The 25,855-nt window shown below is 50.7% G+C and overlaps 1 long non-coding RNA gene across 2 annotated transcripts; it reads left to right on the forward strand.

The window, feature by feature from the left end:
- Nucleotides 1-1,282: 1,282 nt before the first annotated feature.
- Nucleotides 1,283-25,460, forward strand: LOC139747968 (uncharacterized). 2 transcript variants are annotated; one of them, XR_011712491.1, is made up of 4 exons: nt 1,283-1,846; nt 2,877-2,919; nt 3,224-3,382; nt 25,406-25,460. It is a non-coding gene; the product is annotated as an uncharacterized lncRNA (long non-coding RNA). The 2 variants fall into 2 exon arrangements; XR_011712492.1 differs by lacking the exon at nt 2,877-2,919.
- The last annotated feature ends 395 nt before the right edge of the window (nt 25,461-25,855 follow it).

Raw genomic sequence — 25,855 nt, forward strand, 5'->3', positions numbered from 1 at the left:
CAGCAGCACTTGGTTCAGTGGTTTGCATTAACCACATGCAGCTTTCTCCTACCTTCAGCTTGATAGATATTACACCCTCTCTAACTGAAATGTCTGAGGTACATTTTAATGGTTAGGATGATGAATGAGGATGAATGTCACTACACCATCGTAGAAGTTGATGGTATAGATATAATTCCTTTCATCCACCGATAATAATGACACTATGTATAGTTGTATACATGTACCACAGATATCTATAGATAAGCATTGCTCTTACCGTACCAAAAACTAAAAAGTTATACGAAAGAATTGGAAGCAAATATTTCGGTATAATGTTGAAACAGTGATTATAAGAGGGATAATGTGTGCCAATGTTTATGAAATTTTGCTGAGAAAAAATGTAGATACAATGATAGATCTATGTGCTCCCAACAGTGAGAAGCATACAAATTCTCAGTGGAATAAGGGTAATAACAGAAAAGAAATACAGAATCTTGAACATTTTTCAGAGATACAAAAGAATATTTTATAGGAAATATACAAAGATGACTAAGTACTTTACTACATCTCTTATTATATAAACAGTATGTATTTCTCATACAAGAAGTTTTCCATACGTTTTCAGCAATTCAAAATATGCATGTACATACAGTCTATCATAAGGTGAGAACAAAATGTGTTCTGATATATACTAATCAATACTGCTTTGCACTAAATGAATATCACACGATCAATTGTTTCCTTTTATCAAAATATTTAAGAATGAGGTGAAATGTAAGAGTATTAGGGAAATCTAAATTACAATAAATTACCAGTACAAATTCAAGAAAGGAAAACGATAAAAGAAAATTATGTTCTTGAGCCATGAAGAAAATTCTGTGTCATTTAAGAAAACCAAGTTTATATTAAGTTTTCCCCATTGCTAAAGCAAAACATAAAATTTATACCACATATAAGTAGAACAAAGGACTTTATTCCTTGCAGAAATTATGGCAGATTTGAGTAGCTTACAATTACCTTTAGGTTTCCCGTTTTCTTTGGTAGTTAAGGTGCATATTTCCCGTTTTCTAATAGTTCTTAATCGACCTCCAGATGGCGTTACTGCTAGCATCACAAAAATCAGTATGTCAAAGTCTTTAAGTTGCGCTTCTTTGTATGTGTTTATCGCTGAGCTCAGCCGCCATTTGCAGTCTTATTTGTATCGTCTCCCAAGACGGACGTGTTCTTACGCTCTGTATTTAAAGTCTGTGTTGCCTGATGTCGTAGCGTCTACTCGTCTTTTCGGTAAGTCAGACTTTGCTTACCACTATGACAATGTTTCTGTGCATTTTTCCTTGACAAGTGGGGCTTCCATGAGCTTTTATTCCGCGTATCAATACGTAGGAAGGATTACACAGCTACTAGCTAGGATGCCATTTTGGGTTCGTTTAGAATGCCATGATCAACCTTCTACTTTCAGCCTTTCTATCTTCACTGCTTTCTTCGGATTATTTACATATATCTAAATTTGATGTATGTTTACTAGTGTTAATTATATTTGAAGTGCTGCTTCCGGTAGCCTTGTACGTTCGTGTTTTAACTGTAGTCTTTATAGAGGTGTTTTTCACTCGGTGCAGTGTTTATAAAGTGATCTTTAAAAATTAATGCAATATTCTGCTATTTGTCCGTATGCTCAGGGCTGGGATCAGGATAAACATACAGAGAAACGCCAGTCAGGCAAGCCACCACTGCTTCCCAGCGGTGGTAGCCATACCTACATGCGCAGTGACATTGCGCAGGGCAATGTGCAGTCGTAGCTGTTCCGACCACAGTCTCGTACCAGCTACTGACCTGTACGGAGCTGTTGCCGGTCTTTCAGAGCTAGGTTGTAGCTATTCCTCCCTGTGTTGTTGCTACCCTTGCTTAGTTTTGAAGGTTTTTTGAAAGTTATTGTTCATCACTATCTTTTATAAGGTTGTTCTATGCAAAATTGATCTTTCATTGAAGGTTGTCCGTAAGAGAACTCCGCTTGGCCTTTGTGCGACCGGCTCCGCCTTGAAACTTTTCTGCATAAAACAATTGCCCGATCTTTCTTTTTTCGGGATAGGTAGTTTTTTTTTTTCCACTATCTGGGATGGTTTGGCATTCCAGATTTTGAGGTTAGGCCCCTTTAGGATGGACATAGGTAAGCCATCCACTGCCCCCGTAGGGGGTAGTGGTAACGGACGCTTCCATAAAAAAGAAGAAACGCTGATTTTGTGTTGGCCCATACGACCAGAGCAACGACTCTTGCTTCCCTCAGTCTCTTCCTAATCAGAAACGTCATTGATGGTAGGTTTGGACATGTTGAAACGATCAGGAAACTGGTTAGTGGTGATTTGATAAGTCGACGAAACAGGTAGCGGAGCTACTTAAGTTGACGAAGTTCCATATTCATGACGTGGTCTCGATACCCATAGCCATGAATTCATGCAGGGGAGTCATCTACTGAACTGATGTCATGGATATGTCAGAGGACGACATTGTGAAGGAACTAGCAAACGAGGACGTTATCGCTGCCTGGCTCATCACCAAAGTTGATTGCTCCATGAAAAAGAGGTTTTATTTATAGCTAGGTTAATGAGTCATGGGAGACCATTGGCTGTAACCACTGGTGAATGACTGGTCAACTATAGGTGAACATGGTGGAAGTGTGGCCAAATCTGTAGTTCCTACTGCAAGAAAGATGTAGAGTAAGTAATTCGTCTGGAACTTTGGTTTATGTTACGATTCGTTCAGGCAAGTTTTTAATTGCTCACAATCTTTTGGAACGTCTGACCCCTCCAAATAGGTTATTACAGTTATATGGTTGTTTGCCTTAATTAGCAGTATAGCTCAACATTGGAATAATGACTACCTACCTTTTGTATTTGCAGTATACAAACAATAAGAGACCAGCTTTTGAAGCTCCTTTTACTGGTAAATGATGACATACAATTGCATCTTCTTTACCCAATCGTTTCACAGATCAAGAATTGTAAGGATAACATTGCTAGCGAGAGGCTTTTGTCCTCGCAGTTGCCACCAATTTGAAGCATATATTTAAAGATGATGATAATAGATTAAACTATAATGTACCCATGATTTCAGATCTATCATGACCCACACACAAACATTGGTAGATGTTACATATAATATTTCTTAATTTAACTTATTATCAATAGAAAAATATGCCTTAATGTGTTCAAGCTGAAAGGAAAATTAAGACACCGTTCATTTCCAGAATTCCAGTCAAACAACGGGTTGGATATGATGACACTCCGACCACCGTCGAGGACTACGTCACCCTCAGTCGCCTGCTGACGTCGCAAGAGGGAGGGAGGAAGCCGTCATTAGAGCACTCAAGTGTCTTGCCTCAAGGAGGGTGGTACCTCCGCCACGTGTAAGTTTGATAGTGGGGTAAACCTTCGTCGAGTCAAGGAGAGTGGTACCTCCTTCACGTGCGAGTTTGATAGGGGATAAATCTTCATCGAGTCGAGGAGAGTGGTACCTCCTCCACCTGTAAGTTTGATAGTGGGGTAAACCTTCGTCGAGTCAAGGAGGGTGGTACCTCCACGTGCGAGTTTGATAGGGGATAAATCTTCATCGAGTCGAGGAGAGTGGTACCTCCTTCACGTGTGAGTTTGATTAGGGGTAAACCTTCGTCGAGTCAAGGAGGGTGGTACCTCCTTCACGTGTGAGTTTGATTAGGGGTAAACCTTCGTCGAGTCAAGGAGGGTGGTACCTCCTTCACGTGTACGTTTGATAGGGGGTAAACCTTCGTCGAGTCAAGGAGGGTGGTACCTCCTTCATGTGTAAGTTTCATAGGGGGGTAAACCTTCGTCGAGTCGAGGCGTCAACCACTGACATAAATGATTGACATGACGGTATGTGACAGACTGGGATCCTCCCTGTGACTTGTGTCACGATTGGGAGCATTTGGTTCCTCAGGGAGCGCTATGCTCTCATGGTATTGTTAGCCGGGAGACCATGATCTTGTGTCGGAGAGTGAGTTGCCGTAGCACCCTAGGGAGGGAGGGAGAGAGAGAGACATCAAACCCGGCGCGATGCAGTAAGACGGTTGCGTGTTAGCGAATGACTCTCTCGTTATGTCATGCGTCTTCGTCTGTCTTGCAGTGATCCGCCGCCGTGTATCAGGATGGGACGTGCCAATGCGCCAGGATATGAGGTGCAGACGCATGTCAGTTGGTGAGATCGTCGTTTGAAATTGAACGGCTTTGATTTTAGAGGACGAGTCGGGCGTTGTTGTTTGTCATTGTTGAGGGGGGGGGGGGGGAAAGAGAACCTCTCGTCGTTTGCCAGAGAACAACAGACCGCCGTGGTAAACTATCGTACATCAGGGCATGAGCCCACGACGTGTGGTCAAATCGAAACCACTGACTTCTGTCAGGGAGTGAGTAGCGTTCCTCCACCGTCAGATAGGAAGCCGCCCTTGTGTACCAGGGAGTTAGTGGGAACAGTGTGTCCTAGAGTGAGGTGCCAACATGTGCTAGAGAAAGAGCCAGAGAATCTGTCACTGTGAGCAGCCATTCTTTGCCACGGGAGTTTGTTAGGAAGTGAGCAGCGGTTTTGTTTTGTCGCCACTGTAGTAATGTGAGGTAGGAAGCTAGCCTTCTGCATCAGGGAGTTAGTCATGTATTGTGTCATGGTGTGAACTACCCACGTATGTTACAGACAAAACCACCGACGTGTTTTTGCCTGTGAAGCGTGTGTGTCAGGCAGGAAGTAATCGTAACGGAGTTAGGCCACGTAGTGTATCTGGGAGTGAGCTACCGATGTGTATCAGAGACGATGCCACCGACGTCTATCAGGGAGTGAGCAGTGTTTTTAGTGTGTCAGGTAAGAAGCCATACCGTTGCGTGTCAGAGAGAGAGAATCGAATTTGGTTTGCCATGAAGTGAGCTACCGACACGCGTGTGTAAGAGACGAAGCTCATCGATGACTGTTGGAGAGTGAGCAAAGTTTTTGAGTTCGTCGAAGTAACGTATGTTGAAGTAAGCTACCGACGTGTATCACAAACTGAGCCACCGACGCCTGTCGAGAGTGAGTAACGCTTTCTTTTCACATTTGTAGTGTGTAAGGCAGGAAGCCGCAATGTATGTATAAACGAATTAGTCGAAGTAGATTGTCGAGGAATGAACCAACGACGCCAAACTAAAGCGTCCCTTTAGGACATTTGTTATAGATAATGCCAGACGACTATTTTCCACTTCATGGTTTATGGGTCGTCAAAGCAAAGCTTTACATTCAGTCTTTTATTTAGGCTAACGGTAGACGGTTTTATATAGGTTTTGTGGGACACATATGTGAGTCGTCGAATTAAAGTTTTACTTGAGGAAATTTCCTCTGGCTAACACTTGTGCGTGCTACATGGGTCATCAAAGAAAAGCTGCACGTTGGTGACTTTACTCTGGCTTCGCCAGAAAATTTCATTTTGCTGTTGAGGGCTACACAGGTAATTAAAGTAAAGCCTTACTGAGTTTATGCTGAACAATGCCAAACGATATTTGGCAGTTCTATCGAGCTCCACAGGTCATCAAAATAGGCTTCACTTTGGGAATTATATGTTTTTGGTACATGACTGGCGATTATATTTAGCTTTTAGGGAGTGATATGAGCTTAAGGTATTAGTCGGTAGGTTATGTGTTAGGGAGCGAGTTGCCGTAGTCTCCCAAGGAGACAGCCACTGCAGGGGGTGGTGGTGGCTCACACCCTACTGTCAGGGAGTGAATCGCCGGCATGTGTCGGGCTTCATTGTCAGTCTTGTAGTGCGCTGACGTCCTGTGTCAGCAGGAAACGGACCAATACGCGCCAGGCTGTGAGATGCTGACGTATGTCAGCTGGTGAGACATCATTGGAAAAAGCGGCTCTAATGGTACAGTCGTTCTTGTTTAACAGGGAAGGAATACCTTACGTTTCTCAGACAACAAGCCGTCGTAGTGCACTGTCGTACGTCAAGACGTACGTACATATATATATATACTCGTTAACAAGATGCCTTGATTAGGGCATTCAGGTGCCCCTGCTGCCTCGGACATCGTATGAAAAATAAATCGACCACAACAGTTCGCATACGTGTCTTGGAAATTCCCGTCGACAAAGGTTGTTTTGGGAATTACCACATTAAAAGCAGGACGAGCATATTGCTCATGTTTTAGTCTGGTCTGTTGACACACTTCTGTTGATTCTGTCTCCACTTATTATTACACGTTAGGGAAGTACTATAAATACATATGGGGTCACTGGAAACCATCGGGGAAATTCCATTTTCTATGGTGAGTGTGGTAAATGGTGATATAGGTTGGTAGTCCTGGCTATGGCCGTCCCCGGAGATGTACTATCTATAATCGCGATAAAAATATATTTCCATCGTCGAGGACAAATTTCGTCTCAGTCATGGTTTACCGTAAAAAGACAAACAAGTAAAACATTGTTTAGAAATTGACTGACGTCAGAAGAGTAGGAATATAATATAAACGTGGACGACGTCTGAATCCGAATTGTTACATTGACTCTGACTTGGACGGACTGATATTCAAAATATATAGTTTATTATAGAGCAAAAGGAATTTTCCTACATAAACTTTTAGTAACACGCGCATGTAGCACGAGTACATGGAATATTAGTAAGTGTACAGTCAAAAATGAATGTTACAAAACGATAAAAGGCCATGCAAGTCATTTCATTGGATTGAGACAACGCCTTGCCATACAATAAAACCCCGCTTCTGCTTCGAGATGGCGGAGGAGCGCGGTCATTCCGAAACCGAAGATTACTATGTTTCTGGTTCATAGGTTCATTTCCTGGGTGGTTGTGGTGAGTGACAATATCGCGTTGAGGGTTCCGGGAAGTGTAGTGGTGGAGGAGACTTCAGGAGACTAGAGAAGAGGTAAGGTACTGGTCACTGAGATACTCGGGGTAAAACCCAATTTGCTGATACAAGTCTTGTGGTGGTGGAAAGGTGAGGATATGTGGTCACAGATGTCAGGTCGCCGGCTCGCTAGCTGCTTTGAATGATGTTTGCATAAACAAAGGTCTTATTTCTAGCCAGGTATGAGTAACATTTGGAGATTAATGGTTGTAACCAATGTAGAGTGAGTGGTGAACTAGAGTTAGGTGTACTTAGTATAATTAGCACAGCTAGAAAATGTAGAAAACCTATGAACTCTGTAGACAGACACTTCGAAGTATATTACTATTCACTCAGATGACAGCTTATGATTATTCATCCCGGAATGTGTAACCCACCATTCACATTATTACAGTTAACATGGTTTTGGTAAATTGGCGGTTTAACTCATTTGAAAAACTTTTTTTTTTCTTTTGGATGTCCAACATACAAACAGTAACAGACCACCGGGTCCTTTTTTAAGATTCATGTTTCCAGGGAAAGAAATTAGAAATCTGCTGTAAGAGTTCGCCCCACTTCCAAATATCCCTTATACGTGACCACTTTATGCGTTATCACAGCAGCAGACCACAAAAATAATGGTACATTTCCATTATGATCATGTACTTCTGGGGATGTTAGGTAAGGTTGTCATAGGCTGTGGTCGGCTTTGCGGGGAGCTACTGCACTGGGTCACAGTGAGGTAGGCTAGAATAAGTGGGTGAGTGGTGGCTTCTGTACTAGATCACGGTGACGTAGGGTAGCTTCGGTCAGCCGTGAAGCGGTGGTTAACATACTGGATCACGGTGAGGTGGCCCAGAAATGGGCGATGAGAGTTGTGGCTACTTTACTGAGTTATGGTGAGGTAGACTAGTGTCGTCTGGCTGGGGAGTGGCAGCTCAACTACTGGATCGCGGTGAGGTAGGCTAGGATCGGCTGGCCAGGGAGCAGCAGCTTGTCTACTGGATTGCGTTGAGGTAGGCTAGGGTCGGCTGCCAGGGAGTGGCAGCTCGTCTACTGGATTATATTTAGGTAGGCTAGGGTCGGCTGGCCAGGGAGCAGCAGCTTGTCTGATGGATCGCGGTGAGGTAGGCTAAGGTCAGCTGGCCAGGGAGCGGCAGCTTGTCTACCAGATCTCGGTAAGGTAGGCAAAGGTCGGCTGGCCAGTGAGTGGCAGCTCAACTACTGGATTATATTGAGGTAGGCTAGGGTCGGCTGGCCAGGGATTGGCAGCTCGTCTACTGGATCGCGTTGAGGTAGGCAAGGGTAGGTTGGCCAAAGAGCGGCAGCTTGTCTACTGGATTGCTTTGAGGTAGGCTAGGGTCGGCTGTTCGGTGAGTGGCAGCTCGTCTACTTAATCGCGTTGAGGTAGGCTAGGGTCGGCTGGTCAGGGAGCGGCAGCTTGTGTAATGGATCGCGTTGAGGTAGGCAAGAGTCGGATGGCCAGGGAGCGGCAGCTTGTCTACTGGATCGCGGTGAGGTAGGCTAGGGTCGGCTGCCCAGGGAGCGGCAGCTTGTCGGCTGTCCAGGGAGTGGCAGCACGTCTACTGGATCGCGTTGAGGTAGGCAAGGGTCGGCTGGCCAGGGAGCGACAGCTTGTCTACTGGATCTCGGTGAGGTGGGCTAAGGTCTGCTGGCCAGGGAGCGGCAGCTTGTCTACTGGATCGCGGTGAGGTAGGCAAGGGTCTGCTGGCCATGGAGTGGCACTTCGTCTACTGGATCGCGGTGAGATAGGCTAGGGTCGGCTGGCCAGTGAGTGGTAGCTCGTCTACTGGATCGCTCAGAGGTAGGCAAGGGTCGGCTGGCCATGGATTGGCAGCTCGTCTACTGGATCGCGTTGAGGTAGGCTAGGGTCGGCTGGCCAGGGTGTTGCAGCTCGTCTACTGGATCGAGTTGAGGTAGGCAAAGGTCTGCTGGCCAGGGAGCGGTAGCTTGTCTACTGGATTGCGTTGAGTTAGGGTAAGGTCGGCTGCCCAGGGAGTGGCAGCTCGTCCACTGGATTATATTGAGGTAGACTAGGGTCGGCTGGCCAGGGAGTGGTAGCTCATGTACTGTATTATATTGAGGAAGGCTAGGGTCGATGGCCAGGGAGTGGGAGCTCTTGTACTGGATCGCGTTGAGGTAGGCAAGGGTAGGTTGGCCAAAGAGCGGGAGCTTGCCTACTGGATTGCTTTGAGGTAGGCTAGGGTCGGATGGCCATGGAGTGGCGGCTCGTCTACTGAATCACGTTGAGATAGGCAAGGGTCGGCTGGCCAGTGAGCGGCAGCTTGTCTACTGGATCTCGGTGAGGTAGGCTGGGGTCGGCTGGCCAGGGAGCGGCAGCTTGTCTAGTGGATCGCGGTTAGGTAGGCTAGGGTCAGCTGGTCAGGGAGCTACAGCTTGTCTACTGGATCTCGGTGAGGTAGGCTAAGGTCGGCTGGCCAGGGAACGGCAGCTTGTCTACTGGATCGCGGTGAGGTAGGCAAGTGTCGGCTGGACAGGGAGCGGCTGTTTGTCTACTGGATCCTGGTGAGTTACGCTAGGGTCGGCTCGCCAGGGAGCGGCAGCTTGTCTACTGGATCGCGGTGAGGTAGGCTAGGGTCGGCTGGCCAGGGAGTGGAAGCTCGTCTACTGGATTATATTGAGGTAGGCTAGGGTCGGCTGGCCAGGGAGTGGCAGCTCATCTACTGGATTATATTGAGGTAGGCTATGGTCGATGGCCAGGGAGTGGCAGCTCTTCTACTGGAAAGCGTTGAGGTAGGCAAGGGTAGGTTGGCCAAAGAGCGGCAGCTTGTCTACTGGTTTGCTTTGAGGTAGCCTAGCGTTGGCTGGCCAGGGAGTGGCAGCTCGTCTACTGGATCGCGTTGAAGTAGGCTAGTGTCGGCTGGCCAGGGAGCGGCAGCTTGTCTAATGGATCGCGGTGAGGTAGGTAAGGGTCGGATGGCCAGGGAGCGGCAGCTTGTCTACTGGATCGTGGTGAGGTAGGCTAAGGTCGGTTGGCCAGGGAGCGGCAGCTTGTCTACTGGCCAGGGAGTGGTAGCTTTTCTACTGGATCGAGTTGAGGTAGGCAAGGGTCGGCTGGCCAGGGAGCGGCAGCTTGTCTACTGAATCACGGTATGGTAGGATAGGGTCAGCTGGCCAGGGAGCGGCAGCTTGTCTGCTGGATCTCGGTGAGGTAGGCTAAGGTCGGCTGGCCAGGGAGCGGCAGCTTGTCTACTGGATCGCGGTGAGGTAGGCTAAGGTCGGCTGGCCAGGGAGTGGCAGCTCGTCTACTGGATCGCGTTGAGTTAAGCAATGGTCGGCTGGCCAGGGAGCGGCAGCTTGTCTACTGGATAGCGGTGAGCTAGGCTAGGGTCGGCTGGCCAGGGAGCGCAAGCTGCCGCTCTTTGGCCAACCTACCCTTGCCTACCTCAACTCTCGTCTACTGGATTATATTGATGTAAGCTAGGGTCGGCTGGCCAGGGAGTGGCAGCTCATCTATTGGAATATATTGAGGTAGGCTAGGGTCTGCTGACCAGGGAGTGGCAGCTCGTCTACTGGATCGCGTTGAAGTAGGCAAGGGTAGGTTGGCTTGGGAGTAGCAGCTCGTCTAATGGATCGCGTTGAAGGTAGGCAAGGGTCGGCTGGCCAGGGAGCGGCAGCTTGTCTACTGGATCGCGGTGAGGTAGGATAGGGTCGGCTGGCCAAGGAGCGCCAGCTCGTCTACTGGATTCTATTGAGGTAGGCTAGAGCCGGCTGGCCAGGGAGTGGCAGCTCGTCTACTGGATTGCTTTGAGGTAGGCTAGGGGTCGGCTGGCCGGGGAGTGGCAGCTTGTCTAGTGGATCGCGGTTAGGTAGGCTAGGGTCAGCTGGTCAGGGAGCTACAGCTTGTCTACTGGATCTCGGTGAGGTAGGCTAAGGTCGGCTGGCCAGGGAACGGCAGCTTGTCTACTGGATCGCGGTGAGGTAGGCAAGTGTCGGCTGGACAGGGAGCGGCTGTTTGTCTACTGGAATCCTGGTGAGTTACGCTAGGGTCGGCTCGCCAAGGAGCGGCAGCTTGTCTACTGGATCGCGGTGAGGTAGGCTAGGGTCGGCTGGCCAGGGAGTGGAAGCTCGTCTACTGGATTATATTGAGGTAGGCTAGGGTCGGCTGGCCAGGGAGTGGCAGCTCATCTACTGGATTATATTGAGGTAGGCTATGGTCGATGGCCAGGGAGTGGCAGCTCTCTACTAGGATGCGCGGTGAGGTAGCAGGGTAGTTGGCAATGAGCGGCAGCTTGTCTAATGGATTGCTTTGACGTAGGCAAGTGTCGGCTGGCCAGGGAGCGGCAGCTTGTCTAATGGATCGCGGTGAGGTAGGTAAGGGTCGGATGGCCAGTGAGCGGCAGCTTGTCTACTGGATCGCGGTGAGGTAGGCTAGGGTCGGCTGGCCAGGGAGTGGTATTCTCTAAGATCTAGTTGAGGCAGGCAAGGATCGGCTGTTCAGGGAGCGGCAGCTTGTCTACTGGATCTCGGTGAGGTAGGCTAAGGTCGGCTGGCCAGGGAGCGACAGCTTGTCTACTGGATCGCGGTGAGGTAGGCTAGGGTCGGCTGGCCAGGGAGCGGCTGTTTGTCTACTGGATCCTGGGGAGTTAGGCTAGGGTCGGCTGGCCAGGAGCGCCAGCTTGTCTACTGGATCGCGGTGACGTATGCTAGGGTCGGCTGGACAGGGAGTGGCAGCTCGTCTACTGGATTTATTGAGGTAGGCTAGGGTCGGCTGGCCAGGGAGTGGCAGCTTGTCTACTGGATCTCGGTGAGGTAGGCTAGGGTCGGCTGGCCAGGGAGCGGCAGCTTGTCTACTGGATCTCGATGAGGTAGGCTAAGGTCGGGTGTCCAGGGAGTGGTATCTCGTCTACTGGATTATATTGAGGTAGGCTAGGGTCGACTGGCCAGGGAGTGGCAGCTCATCTACTGGATTATATTGAGGTAGGCTAGGGTCGATGGCCAGGGAGTGGCAGCTCTTCTACTGGATCGCGTTGAGGTAGGCAAGGGTAGGTTGGCCAGAGAGCGGCAGCTTGTCTACTGGATTGCTTTGCGGTAGGCTAGGTTCGGCTGGCCAGGGAGTGGCAACTCGTCTACTGGATCGCGTTGAGGTAGGCTAGGGTCGGCTGGCCAGGGAGCGTCAGCTTGTCTAATGGATCGCGGTGAGGTAGGTAAGGGTCGGATGGCCAGGGAGCGGCAGCTTGTCTACTGGATCGCGGTGAGGTAGGGTATGGTCGGCTGGCCAGGGAGCGGCAGCTTGTCGGCTGGCCAGGGAGTGGTAGCTCCTCTATTGGATCGAGTTGATGTAGGTAAGGGTCGGCTGGCCAGGGAGCGGCAGCTTGTCTACTGGATCTCGGTGAGGTAGGCTAAGGTCGGCTGGCCAGGGAGCGGCAGCATGTCACTGGATCGCGGTAAGGTAGGCTACGGGTCAGCTGGCCAGGGAGTGGCAGCTCGTTTACTGGATCGCGGTGAGGTAGGCAAGGGTCGGCTGGCCAGGGAGCGACAGCTTGTCTACTGGATCTCGGTGAGGTAGGCGAAGGTCGGCTGGCCAGGGAGCGGAAGGTTGTCTACTGGATCGCGGTGAGGTAGGCAAGGGTCGGCAGGCATGGAGTGGCAGCTTCAACTGGATCGCGTGAGGGTTCTAGGTCGGCTGGCCAGGGAAGCGCTAGCTTGTCTACTGATCGCGGTGAGGTAGGCTAGTGTCGCTGGCCAGGAGTAGCAGCTCGTCTAATGGATTATATTGAGGTAGGCTAGGGTCGGTCTGGCCAGGGAGAGGCAGCTCATCTATTGGAATATATTGAGGTAGGCTAGGGTCGGCTGGCCAGGGAGTAGTAGCTTCGTCTACTGGATCGCGATGAGGTAGGCTAGGGTCGGCTGGCCAGGGAGTGGCAGCTTCTCTACTGGATCGTGGTAAGGTAGTCTAGGGTCGGCTGGCCAGGGAGCAGCAGCTTGTCTACTGGATCGCGGTGAGGTAGGCTAGGGTCGACTAGCCAGGGAGTGGCAGCTCGTCTACTGGATCGCGTTGAGGTAGGCAAGGGTCGGCTGGCCAGGGAGCGGCAGCTTGTCTACTGGATCTCAGTGAGGTAGGCTAAGGTCGGCTGGCCAGGAAGCGGCAGCTTGTCTACTGGATCGCGTTGAGGTAGGCTAGGGTCGGCTGGCCAGGGAGTGGCAGCTCATCTGCTGGATTATATTGAGGTAGGCTAGGGTCGATGGCCAGGGAGTGGCAGCTCTTCTACTGGATCGCGTTGACGTAGACAAGGGTAGGTTAGCCTCATGTCTGGCCAGGGAGCGGCAGCTTGTCTACTGGATCGCGGTAAGGTAGGCTAGATTCAGCTGGCCAGAGAGCGGCAGCTTGTCTACTGGATCTCGTTGAGGTAGGCTAAGGTAGGCTGGCCAGGGAGTGGCAGATCGTCTACTGGATCGAGTTGAGGTAGTCAAGGGTCGGCTGGCCAGGGAGCGGCAGCTTGTCCACAGGATCTCGGTGAGGTAGGCTAAGGTCGGCTGGCCAGGGAACGGCAGCTTGTCTACTGGATCGCGGTGAGGTAGGCTAGGGTCGGCTGGCCAGGGAGCGCTAGCTTGTCTACTGGATCGCGGTGAGGTAGGCTAGTGTCGGCTGGCCAGGGAGTAGCAGCTCGTCTAATGGATTATATTGAGGTAGGCTAGGGTCGGCTGGCCAGGGAGTGGCAGCTCATCTATTGGAATATATTGAGGTAGGCTAGGGTCGGCTGGCCAGGGAGTGGCAGCTCGTCTACTGGATCGCGTTAAGGTAGGCTAGGGTAGGTTGGCCAAAGAGCGGCAGCTTGTCTACTGGATTGCTTTGAGGTAGGCTAGGGTCGACTGGCCGGGGTATGGCAGCTCGTCTACTGGATCCCGTTGAGGTAGGCTAGGGTTACCTGGCCAGGGAGCGGCAGCTTGTCTAATGGATCGCGGTGAGGTAGGCAAGGGTCGCATGGCCAGGGAGCGGCAGCATGTCTACTAGATCGCGGTGAGGTAGGCCAGCCGACGCTTGCTTACCTCAATTCGATCCATTAGACGAGCTGCCTCTCCCTGGCCAGCCGATAAGCTGCCGCTCCCTGGACAGCCGACCCTAGCCTACCTCAAAGCAATCCAGTAGACAAGCTGTCGCTCTTTGGCTAACCTACTCTTGCCTACCTCAACGCGATCCAGTAGAAAAGCTGCCACTCCCTGGCCATTGACCCTAGCCTACCTCAATATAATCCAGCAGATGAGCTGCCACTCCCTGGCCAGCCGACCCTAGCCCGGCTGGCCAAGGAGCGCTAGCTTGTCTTCTGGATCGCGGTGAGGTAGGCTAGGATCGGCTGGCCAGGGAGTGGCAGCTCGTCTAATGGATTATATTGAGGTAGGCTAGGGTCGGCTGGCCAGGGAGTGGCAGCTCATCTATTGGAATATATTGAGGTAGGCTAGGGTCGGCTGGCCAGGGAGTAGTAGCTCGTCTACTGGATCGCGATGAGGTAGGCAAGGGTCGGCTGGCCAGGGAGTGGCAGCTTCTCTACTGGATCGTGGTAAGGTAGTCTAGGTTCGGCTGGCCAGGGAGCAGCAGCTTGTCTACTGGATCGCGGTGAGGTAGGCTAGGGTCGACTAGCCAGGCAGTGGCAGCTCGTCTACTGGATCGCGTTGAGGTAGGCAAGGGTCGGCTGGCCAGGGAGCGGCAGCTTGTATACTGGATCTCAGTGAGGTAGGCTAAGGTCGGCTGGCCAGGAAGCGGCAGCTTGTCTACTGGATCGCGTTGAGGTAGGCTAGGGTCGGCTGGCCAGGGAGTGGCATCTACTGGATTCTATTGAGGTAGGCTAGGGTCGATGGCCAGGGAGTGGCAGCTCTTCTACTGGATCGCGTTGACGTAGACAAGGGTAGGTTGGCCAAAGAGCGGCAGCTTGTCTACTGGATTGCTTTAAGGTAGGCTAGGTTCGGCTGGCCAGGGAGTGGCAACTCGTCTACTGGATCGCGTTGAGGTAGGCTAGGGTCGGCTGGTCAGGGAGCGGCAGCTTGTCTACTGGATCTCGGTGAGGTAGGCTAATGTCGGCTGGCCAGGGAGCGGCAGCTTGTCTACTGGATCGCGGTAAGGTAGGCTAGATTCAGCTGGCCAGAGAGCGGCAGCTTGTCTACTGGATCTCGTTGAGGTAGGCTAAGGTAGGCTGGCCAGGGAGTGGCAGATCGTCTACTGGATCGAGTTGAGGTAGTCAAGGGTCGGCTGGCCAGGGAGCGGCAGCTTGTCCACAGGATCTCGGTGAGGTAGGCTAAGGTCGGCTGGCCAGGGAACGGCAGCTTGTCTACTGGATCGCGGTGAGGTAGGCTAGGGTCGGCTGGCCAGGGAGTGGCAGCTCGTCTACTGGATTATATTGAGGTAGGCTAGGGTCGATGGCCAGGGAGTGGCAGCTCTTCTACTGGATCACGATGAGGTAGGCAAGGGTCGGCTGGCCAGGGAGTGGCAGCTTCTCTACTGGATCGCGGTGAGGTAGTCTAGGTTCGGCTGAACAGGGAGTGGCAGCTCGTCTATTGGATCGCGTTGAGGTAGGATAGTGTCGGATGGCCAGGGTGTGGCAGCTTGTCTACTGGATCGAGTTGAGGTACTCAAAGGTCTGCTGGCCAGGGAGCGGTAGCTTGTCTACTAGATTGGGTTGAGGTAGGCTAGGGTGGGCTGGCCATTGAGTGGCAGCTCGTCCACTGGATCGGCCTGAGTAAGGCTATAGTCAGCTGGCCTGGGAGCGGCAGCTTGTCTACTAGATCGCATTTAGGTAGTCAAGGGTCGGCTGGCCAGGGAGAGGCAGCTTGTCTACTGGATCGCGGTGAGGTAGGCTAGTGTCGCCTGGCCAGGGAGCGGCAGCTTGTCTACTGGATCGCGGTGAGGTAGCCTAGGGTCGGTTGGCCAGGGAACGGCAGCTTGTCGCCTGGCCAGGGAGTGGCAGCTCGTCTAGTGGATCGAGTTGAGGTAGGCAAGGGTCGGCTGGCCAGGGAGCGGCAGCTTGTCTACTGGATCTCGGTGAGGTAGGCTAAGGTCGGCTGGCCAGGGAGCGACAGCTTGTCTACTGGATCGCGGTGAGGTATGCTAGGGTCGGCTGGCCAGGGAGCGGCTGTTTGTCTACTGGATCCTGGTGAGTTAGGCTAGGGTCGGCTGGCCAGGGAGAGCCAAATTGTCTACTGGATCGCGGTGAGGTAGGCTAGGGTCAGCTGGCCAGGGAGTGGCAGCTCGTCTACTGGATTATATTGAGGTAGGCTAGGGTCGGCTGGCCGGGGAGTGACACCTCGTCTACTGGATCGCGTTGAGGTAGGCAAGTGTCGCCTGGCCAGGGAGCGGCAGCTTGTCTAATAGATCGCGGTGAGGTAGGCGAGGGTCGCATGGCCAGGGAGCGGCAGCTTGTCTACTGGATCGCGGTGAGGTAGGTTAGGGTCGGCTGGCCAGGGAGCGGCACCTTGTCGGCTGGGCAGCGAGTGGCAGCTCGTCTACTGGATCGAGTTGAGGTTGGCAAGGGTCGGCTGGCCAGGGAGAGGTAGCTTATCTACTGGATCTCGGTGAGGTATGGTAAGGTCGGCTGCCCAGGGAGCGGCAGCTTGTATACAGCATCTCGGTAAGGTAGGCTAGGGTCGGCTGGCCAGGGAGCGGAAGCTTGTCTACTGGATCTCGGTGAGGTAGGCTAAGGTCGGCTGGCCAGGGAGCGGCAGCTTGTCTACTGGATCGCGGTGAGGTAGGCTAGGGTCGACTGGCCAGGGAGTGGCAGCTCGTCTACTGGATCGCGTTGAGGTAGGCAAGGGTCGGCTGGCCAGGAAGCGGCAGCTTGTATACTGGATCGCGGTGAGTTAAGCTTGGGTCGGCTGGCCAGGGAGCGCCACCTTGTCTACTGTATCGCGGTGTGGTAGGCTAGGGTCGGCTGCCAGGGAGTGGCAGCTCGTCTACTGGATTATATTGAGGTAGGCTAGGGTCGGCTGGCCAGGGAGTGGAAGCTCATCTACTGGATTATATTGAGGTAGGCTAGGGTCGGCTGGCCAGGGAGTGGCAGCTCGTCTACTGGATCGCGTTGAGGTAGGCAAGGGTAGGTTGGCCAAAGAGCGGCAGCTTGTCTACTGGATTGCTTTGAGGTAGGCTAGGGTCGGCTGGCCGGGGACTGGCAGCTTGTCTACTGGATCGCGTTGAGGTAGACTAGGGTCGGCTGGCCAGGGAGCGGCAGCTTGTCTAATGGATCGCGGTGAGGTAGGCAAGGGTCGGATGGCCAGGGACCAGCAGCTTGTCTACTGGATCGCGGTGAGGTAGGCTAGTGTCGGCTGGACAGGGAGTGGAAGCTCGTCTACTTTATCGCGGTGAGGTAGGCAAGGGTCTACTGGCCATGTAGTGGCACTTCGTCTACTGGATCGCGGTGACGTAGGCTATGGTCGGCTGGCCAGGGAGTGGTACCTTTTCTACTGGATCGCGATGAGGTAGGCAAGGGTCGGCTGGCCAGGGTGTGGCAGCTTTTCTGCTGGATCGCGGTGAGGTAATCTAGGTTCGGCTGGACAGGGAGTGGTAGCTCGTCTATTGGATCGTGTTGAGGTAGGATAGGGTCGGCTGGCCAGGGTGTTGCAGCTCGTCTACTGAATCGAGTTGAGGTAGGCAAAGGTCTGCTGGCCAGGGAGCGGTAGCTTGTCTACTAGATTGGGTTGAGGTAGGCTAGTGTCGGCTGGCCAGGGAGTGGCAGCTCGTCCTCTGGATAAGCCTGAGGTAGGCTAGGGTTACCTGGCAATGGAGCGGCAGCTTGTCTACTGGATCGAGTTGAGGTAGGCAAGGGTCGGCTGGCCATGGAGCGGTAGCTTATCTACTGGATCTCGGTGAGGTATGGTAAGGTCGGCTGGCCAGGGAGCGGCAGCTTGTATACTGCATCTCGGTAAGGTAGGCTAGGGTCGGCTGGCCAGGGAGCGGCAGCTTGTCTACTGGATCTCGGTGAAGTAGGCTAAGGTCGGCTGGCCAGGGAGCGGCAGCTTGTCTACTGGAACGCGGTGAGGTAGGCTAGGGTCGACTGGCCAGGGAGTGGCAGCTCGTCTACTGGATTATATTGAGGTAGGCTAGGGTCGGCTGGCCAGGGAGTGGCAGCTCATCTACTGGATTATATTGAGGTAGGCTAGGGTCGGCTGGCCAGGGAGTGGCAGCTCGTCTACTGGATCGCGTTGAGGTAGGCAAGGGTAGGTTGGCCAAAGAGCGGCAGCTTGTCTACTGGATTGCTTTGAGGTAGACTAGGGTCGGCTGGCCCGGGACTGGCAGCTTGTCTACTGGATCGCGTTGAGGTAGGCTAGGGTCGGCTGGCCAGGGAGCGGCAGCTTGTCTAATGGATCGCGGTGAGGTAGGCTAGTGTCGGCTGGACAGGGAATCGAAGCTCGTCTACTTTATTGCGGTGAGGTAGGCAAGGGTCTACTGGCCATGGAGCAGCACTTCGTCTACTGAATCGCGGTGACGTCGGCTATGGTCGGCTGGCCAGGGAGTGGTAGCTTCTCTACTGGATCGCGATAAGGTAGGCAAGGGTCGGCTGGCCAGGGTGTGGCAGCTTCTCTACTGGATCGCGGTGAGGTAGTCTAGGTTCGGCTGGACAGGGAGTGGCAGCTCGTCTATTGGATCGTGTTGAGGTAGGATATGGTCGGCTGGCCAGGGTGTTGCATCTCGTCTATTGAATCGAGATGAGGTAGGCAAAGGTCTGCTGGCCAGGGAGCGATAGCTTGTCTACTAGATTGGGTTGATGTAGGCTAGGGTAGGCTGGCCAGGGAGTAGCAGCTCGTCCTCTGGATCGGACTGAGGTAGGCTTGGGTCAGCTGGCAAGGGAGCGGCAGCTTGTCTACTGGATCGAGTTCAGGTAGGCAAGGGTCGGCTGGTCAGGGAGCGGCAGCTTATCTACTGGATCTCGGTGAGGTATGGTAAGGTCGGCTGGCCAAGGAGCGGCAGCTTGTCAACTGGATCTCGGTAAGGTAGGCTAGGGTCGGCTGGCCAGGGAGCGGCAGCTTGTCTACTGGATCTAAGTGAGGTAGGCTAAGGTCGGCTGGCCAGGGAGTGGCAGCTCGTCTACTGGATCACGTTGAGGTAGGCAAGGGTCGGCTGGCCAGGGAGCGGCAGCTTGTCTACTGGATCGCAGTGAGGTAGGCTAGGGTCGGCCGGCCAGGGAGCGCCAGATTGTCTACTGGATCGTGGTGAGTTAGGCTAGGGTCGGCTGCCAGGGAGTGGCAGCTCGTCTACTGGATCGCGGTAAGGTAGGCAAGGGTTGGCTGGCCAGGGAGCGGCAGCTTATCTACTGGATCTCGGTGAGGTATGGTAAGGTCGGCTGGCCAAGGAGCGGCAGTTTGTCTACTGCATCGCGGTGAGGTAGGCTAGGGTCGGCTGGCCAGAGAGTGGCAGCTCGTCTCCTGGATCGCGTTGAGGTAGGCAAGGGTCGGCTGGCCAGGGAGCGGCAGCTTATCTACTGGATCCTGGTGAGTTAGGCTAGGGTCGGCTGGCCAGAGAGTGGCAGCTCGTCTCCTGGATCGAGTTCAGGTAGGCAAGGGTCGGCTGGCCAGGGAGCGGCAGCTTGTCTACTGGATCGCGGTGAGGTAGGCTAGGGTCGGTTGGCCATGGAGCGCCAGCTTCCCTACTGGATCGCGGTGAGGTAGGCTAGGGTCGGCTGGCCAGGGAGTGGCAGCTCGTCTACTGGATTATATTGAGGTAGGCTAGGGTCGGCTGGCCAGGGAGTGGCAGCTCATCTACTGGATTATATTGAGGTAGGCTAGGGTCGATGGCCAGGGAGTGGCAGCTCTTCTACTGGATCGCGTTGACGTAGGCAAGGGTAGGTTGGCCAAAGAGCGGCAGCTTGTCTACTGGATTGCTTTGAGGTAGGCTAGGGTCGGCTGGGTAGGGAGTGGCAACTCGTCTACTGGATCGCGTTGAGGTAGGCTAGGGTCGGCTGGCCAGGGAGCGGCAGTTTGTCTAATGGATCGCTGTGAGGTAGGTAAGGGTCGGATGGCCAGGGAGCGGCAGCTTGTCTACTGGATCGCGATGAGGTAGGCAAGGGTCGGCTGGCCATGGAGCGGCATCTTGTCTACTGGATCTCGGTGAGGTAGGCTAATGTCGGCTGGCCAGGGAGCGGCAGCTTGTCTACTGGATCGCGGTAAGGTAGGCTAGAGTCAGCTTTCCAGGGAGCGGCAGCTTGTCTACTGGATCTCGGTGAGGTAGGCTAAGGTCGGCTGGCCAGGGAACGGCAGCTTGTCTACTGGATTGCTTTAAGGTAGGCTAGGGTCAGCTGGCCGGCTAGTGACAGCTCGTCTACTGGATCGTGTTGAGGTAGGCTAGGGTCGCCTGGCCAGGGAGCGGCAGCTTGTCTAATAGATCGCGGTGAGGTAGGCAAGGGTCGCATGGCCAGGGAGCGGCAGCTTGTCTAATGGATCGCTGTGAGGTAGGTAAGGGTCGGATAGCTAGGGAGAGGCAGCTTGTCTACTGGATCGCGGTGAGGTAGTCTAGGGTCGGCTGGCCAGGGAGCGGCAGCTTGTCTACTGGATCTCGGTGAGGTAGGCTAAGGTCGGCTGGCCAGGGAGCGCCAGCTTGTCTAATGGATCGCGGTAAGGTAGGCTAGGGTCAGCTGGCCAGGGAGCGGCAGCTTGTCTACTGGATTTCGGTGAGGTAGGCTAAGTTCGGCTGGCCAGGGAACGGCAACTTGTCTACTGGATCGCGGTGAGGTGGGCTAGGGTCGGCTGGCCAGGGAGTGGCAGCTCGTCTACCGGATCGCTTTGAGGTAAGCTAGGGTCAGCTGGCCAGGGAGCGGCAGCTTGTCTACTGGATCTCGGTGAGGTAGGCTAATGTCGGCTGGCCAGGGAGCGGCAGCTTGTCTACTGTATCGCGGTGAGGTAGGCTAGGGTCGGCTGTACAGGGAGTGGCAGCTCGTCTATTGGACTTTGGCACCCCCAAAGGGTATTTTGAGTAAACTTTTAACTAGGGTCTTTCCCTTTAGATGCCACTATTCCCCTGTAAAGGCCTTTGAAGACGCCAAAGTGGATTTAGATTAATCCTTCAATTTTCCTCTAAATTTTTTGATGTCTCCACGCAATTCTCTTGCCCTTTGGCATCCCCAAAGTGGTATTAAAGTAAGCTTTCGAAATGTTTCTTTCCCTTTTGATGACTCTATGCCCCTGTAATCGCCTTTGGCGGCGCCAAAGGGGATTTAAACTAAATCTTTAATTTCTCTTTTTATTTTTGGATGCCACCATGCAAAGGTATTGGACTTTGGCACCCCTAAACGGTCTGTTAAGTAAAGTTTTAATTTGTCTCTTTCCCTTCAGATGCCACTATTCCCCTGTAAAGGCCTTTGAAGACGCCAAAGGGGATTTAGATTAATCCTTCAATTTTCCTCTAAATTTTTCGATGCGTCCATGCAATTCTCTTGCCCTTTGGCATCCCCAAAGTGGTATTAAAGTAAGCTTTCCAAATGTTTCTTTCCCTTTTGATGCCTCTATGCCCCTGTAATTGCCTTTGGCGGCGCCAAAGGGGATTTAAAATAAACCTTTAATTTGTCTTTTTATTTTTGGATGCCACCATGCAACTGTATTGGACTTTGGCACACCCAAAGGGTATTTTAAGTAAACTTTTAATTAGGGTCTTTCCCTTTAGATGCCACTATTCCCCTGTAAAGGCCTTTGAAGACGCCAAAGGGGATTTAGATTAATCCTTCAATTTTCCTCTAAATTTTTGGATGTCTCCACGCAATTCTCTTGCCCTTTGGCATCCCCAAAGTGGTATTAAAGTAAGCTTTCGAAATGTTTCTTTCCCTTTTGATGCCTCTATGCCCCTGTAATTGCCTTTGGCGGCGCCAGAGGGGATTTAAACTAAATCATTAATTTGTCTTTTTGTTTTTGGATGCCACCATGCAAAGGTATTAGACTTTGGCACCCCTAAACGGTCTGTTAAGTAAACTTTTCATTTGTCTCTTTCCCTTCAGATGCCACTATTCCCCTGTAAAGGCCTTTGAAGACGCCAAAGGGGATTTAGATTAATCCTTCAATTTTTCTCTAAATTTTTGGATGCCTCACCGCAATTCTCTTGACCTTTGGCATCCCCAAAGTGGCATTAAAGTAAGCTTTCCAAATGTTTCTTTCCCTTATGATGCCTCTGTGCCCCTGTAATTCCCTTTGGCTGCGCCAAAGGGGATTTGAAATAAACCTTAAATTTGTCTTTTTATTTTTGAATGCCACCATACAACTGTCTTGGACTTTGGCACCCCCAAAGGGTATTTTAAGTAAACTTTTAATTAGGGTCATTCCCTTTAGATACCACTATTCCCCTGTAAAGGCCTTTGAAGACGCCAAAGGGGATTTAGATTAATCCTTCAATTTTCCTCTAAATTTTTAGATGTCTCCACGCAATTCTCTTGCCCTTTGGCATCCCCAAAGTGGTATTAAAGTAAGCTTTCGAAATGTTTCTTTCCCTTTTGATGACTCTATGCCCCTGTAATCGCCTTTGGCGGCTCCAAAGGGGATTTAAACTAAACCCTTCATTTCTCTTTTTACTTTTGGATGCCACCGTGCAGCTGTATTGCACTTTGGCAACCCTAAACGGTGTTTTATATAAAATTTTAATTTTTCTCTTTCCCTTCAGATGCCACTACTTCCCTGTAAAGGCCTTTGAAGACGACAAAGAGGATTTAGATAAATCCATCAATTTTCCTCTAAGATTTTGGATGCCTCCACGCAATTCCCTTGCACTTTGGCATCCCCAAAGTGGCATTAAGGTAAGCTTTGCAAATGTTTCTTTCCCTTTTGTTGCCTCTATGCCCCTGTAATTGCCTTTGGTCGCGCCAAAGGTGATTTAAAATAAAACTTTAATTTGTCTTTTTATTTTTGGATGCCACCATGTAAAGGTATTGGACTTTGGCACCCCTAAACGGTCTTTTAAGTAAACTTTTAATTTGTCTCTTTCCCTTCAGATGCCACTATTCCCCTGTAAAGGCCTTTGAAGACGCCAAAGGGGAGTTAGATTAATCCTTCAATTTTCCTCTAAATTTTTCGATGCGTCCATGCAATTCTCTTGCACTTTGGCATCCCCAAAGTGGCATTAAAGTAAGCTTTCCAAATGTTTCTTTCCCTTTTGATGCCTCTATGCCCCTGTAATTGCCTTTGGCGGCGCCAAAGGGGATTTAAAATAAACCTTTAATTTGCCTTTTTATTTTTGGATGCCACCATGCAACTGTATTGGACTTTGGCACCCCAAAGGGTATTTTAAGTAAACTTTTAACTAGGGTCTTTCCCTTTAGATGCCACTATTCCCCTGTAAAGGCCTTTGAAGACGCCAAAGTGGATTTAGATTAATCCTTCAATTTTCCTCTAAATTTTTGATGTCTCCACCGCAATTCTCTTGCCCTTTGGCATCCCCAAAGTGGTATTAAAGTAAGCTTTCCAAATGTTTCTTTCCCTTTTGATGCCTCTATGCCCCTGTAATTGCCTTTGGCGGCGCCAAAGGGGATTTAAAATAAACCTTTAATTTGTCTTTTTATTTTTGGATGCCACCATGCAACTGTATTGGACTTTGGCACCCCCAAAGGGTATTTTAAGTAAACTTTTAATTAGGTCTTTCCCTTTAGATGCCACTATTCCCCTGTAAAGGCCTTTGAAGACGCCAAAGGGGATTTAGATTAATCCTTCAATTTTCCTCTAAATTTTTGGATGCCTCCACGCAATTCTCTTGCCCTTTGGCATCCCCAAAGTGGCATTAAAGTAAGCTTTGCAAATGTTTCTTTCCCTTTTGATGCCTCTATGCCCCTGTAATTGCCTTTGGCGGCGCCAAAGGGGATTTAAACTAAACCTTTAATTTGTCTTTTTATTTTTGGATGCCACCATGCAACTGTATTGGACTTTGGCACCCCTAAACGGTCTGTTAAGTAAACTTTTAATTTGTCTCTTTCCCTTCAGATGCCACTATTCCCCTGTAAAGGCCTTTGAAGACGCCAAAGGGGATTTAGATTAATCCTTCAATTTTCCTCTAAATTTTTGGATGCCTCCACGCAATTCTCTTGACCTTTGGCATCCCCAAAGTGGCATTAAAGTAAGCTTTCCAAATGTTTCTTTCCCTTTTGATGCCTCTATGCCCCTGTAATTGCCTTTGGCGGCGCCAAAGGGGATTTAAAATAAACCTTTAATTTGTCTTTTTATTTTTGGATGCCACCATGCAACTGTATTGGACTTTGGCACCCCCAAAGGGTATTTTAAGTAAACTTTTAATTAGGTCTTTCCCTTTAGATGCCACTATTCCCCTGTAAAGGCCTTTGAAGACGCCAAAGGGGATTTAGATTAATCCTTCAATTTTCCTCTAAATTTTTGGATTGCTCCACGCAATTCTCTTGCCCTTTGGCATCCCCAAAGTGGCATTAAAGTAAGCTTTCGAAATGTTTCTTTCCCTTTTGATGACTCTATGCCCCTGTAATTGCCTTTGGCGGCGCCAAAGGGGATTTAAACTAAATCTTTAATTTGTCTTTTTATTTTTGGATGCCACCATGCAAAGGTATTGGACTTTGGCACCCCTAAACGGTCTGTTAAGTAAACTTTTAATTTGTCTTTTTCCCTTCAGATGCCACTATTCCCCTGTAAAGGCCTTTGAAGACGCCAAAGGGGATTTAGATTAATCCTTCAATTTTCCTCTAAATTTTTCGATGCGTCCACGCAATTCTCTTGCCCTTTGGCATCCCCAAAGTGGCATTAAAGTAAGCTTTCCAAATGTTTCTTTCCCTTTTGATGCCTCTATGCCCCTGTAATTGCCTTTGGCGGCGCCAAAGGGGATTTAAAATAAACCTTTAATTTGTCTTTTTATTTTTGGATGCCACCATGCAACTGTATTGGACTTTGGCACCCCCAAAGGGTATTTTAAGTAAACTTTTAATTAGGGTCTTTCCCTTTAGATGCCACTATTCCCCTGTAAAGGCCTTTGAAGACGCCAAAGGGGATTTAGATTAATCCTTCAATTTTCCTCTAAATTTTTGGATGTCTCCACGCAATTCTCTTGCCCTTTGGCATCCCCAAAGTGGTATTAAAGTAAGCTTTCGAAATGTTTCTTTCCCTTTTGATGCCTCTATGCCCCTGTAATTGCCTTTGGCGGCGCCAAAGGGGATTTAAACTAAATCTTTAATTTGTCTTTTTATTTTTGGATGCCACCATGCAAAGGTATTGGACTTTGGCACCCCAAACGGTCTGTTAAGTAAACTTTTAATTTGTCTCTTTCCCTTCAGATGCCACTATTCCCCTGTAAAGGCCTTTGAAGACGCCAAAGGGGATTTAGATTAATCCTTCAATTTTCCTCTAAATTTTTGGATGCCTCACCGCAATTCTCTTGACCTTTGGCATCCCCAAAGTGGCATTAAAGTAAGCTTTCCAAATGTTTCTTTCCCTTTTGATGCCTCTATGCCCCTGTAATTGCCTTTGGCGGCGCCAAAGGGGATTTAAACTAAACCTTTCATTTGTCTTTTTACTTTTGGATGCCACCGTGCAGCTGTATTGGACTTTGGCACCCCTAAAAGGGTCTTTTATAGTAAAATTTTAATTAGTCTCTTTCCCTTCAGATGCCACTACTCCCCTGTAAAGGCCTTTGAAGACGCCAAAGAGGATTTAGATAAATCCTTCAATTTTCCTCTAAGATTTTGGATGCCTCCACGCAATTCCCTTGCACTTTGGCATCCCCAAAGTGGCATTAAAGTAAGCTTTGCAAATGTTTCTTTCCCTTTTGTTGCCTCTATGCCCCTGTAATTGCCTTTGGCGGCGCCAAAGGTGATTTAAAATAAACCTTTAATTTGTCTTTTTATTTTTGGATGCCACCATGCAACTGTATTGGACTTTGGCACCCCTAAACGGTCTTTTAAGTAAACTTTTAATTTGTCTCTTTCCCTTCAGATGCCACTATTCCCCTGTAAAGGCCTTTGAAGACGCCAAAGGGGATTTAGATTAATCCTTCAATTTTCCTCTAAATTTTTGGATGCCTCCACGCAATTCTCTTGCACTTTGGCATCCCCAAA

The sequence above is a fragment of the Panulirus ornatus genome, chromosome 71 (genome assembly GCF_036320965.1).
Source record: "Panulirus ornatus isolate Po-2019 chromosome 71, ASM3632096v1, whole genome shotgun sequence".
NCBI lineage: Eukaryota > Metazoa > Arthropoda > Malacostraca > Decapoda > Palinuridae > Panulirus > Panulirus ornatus.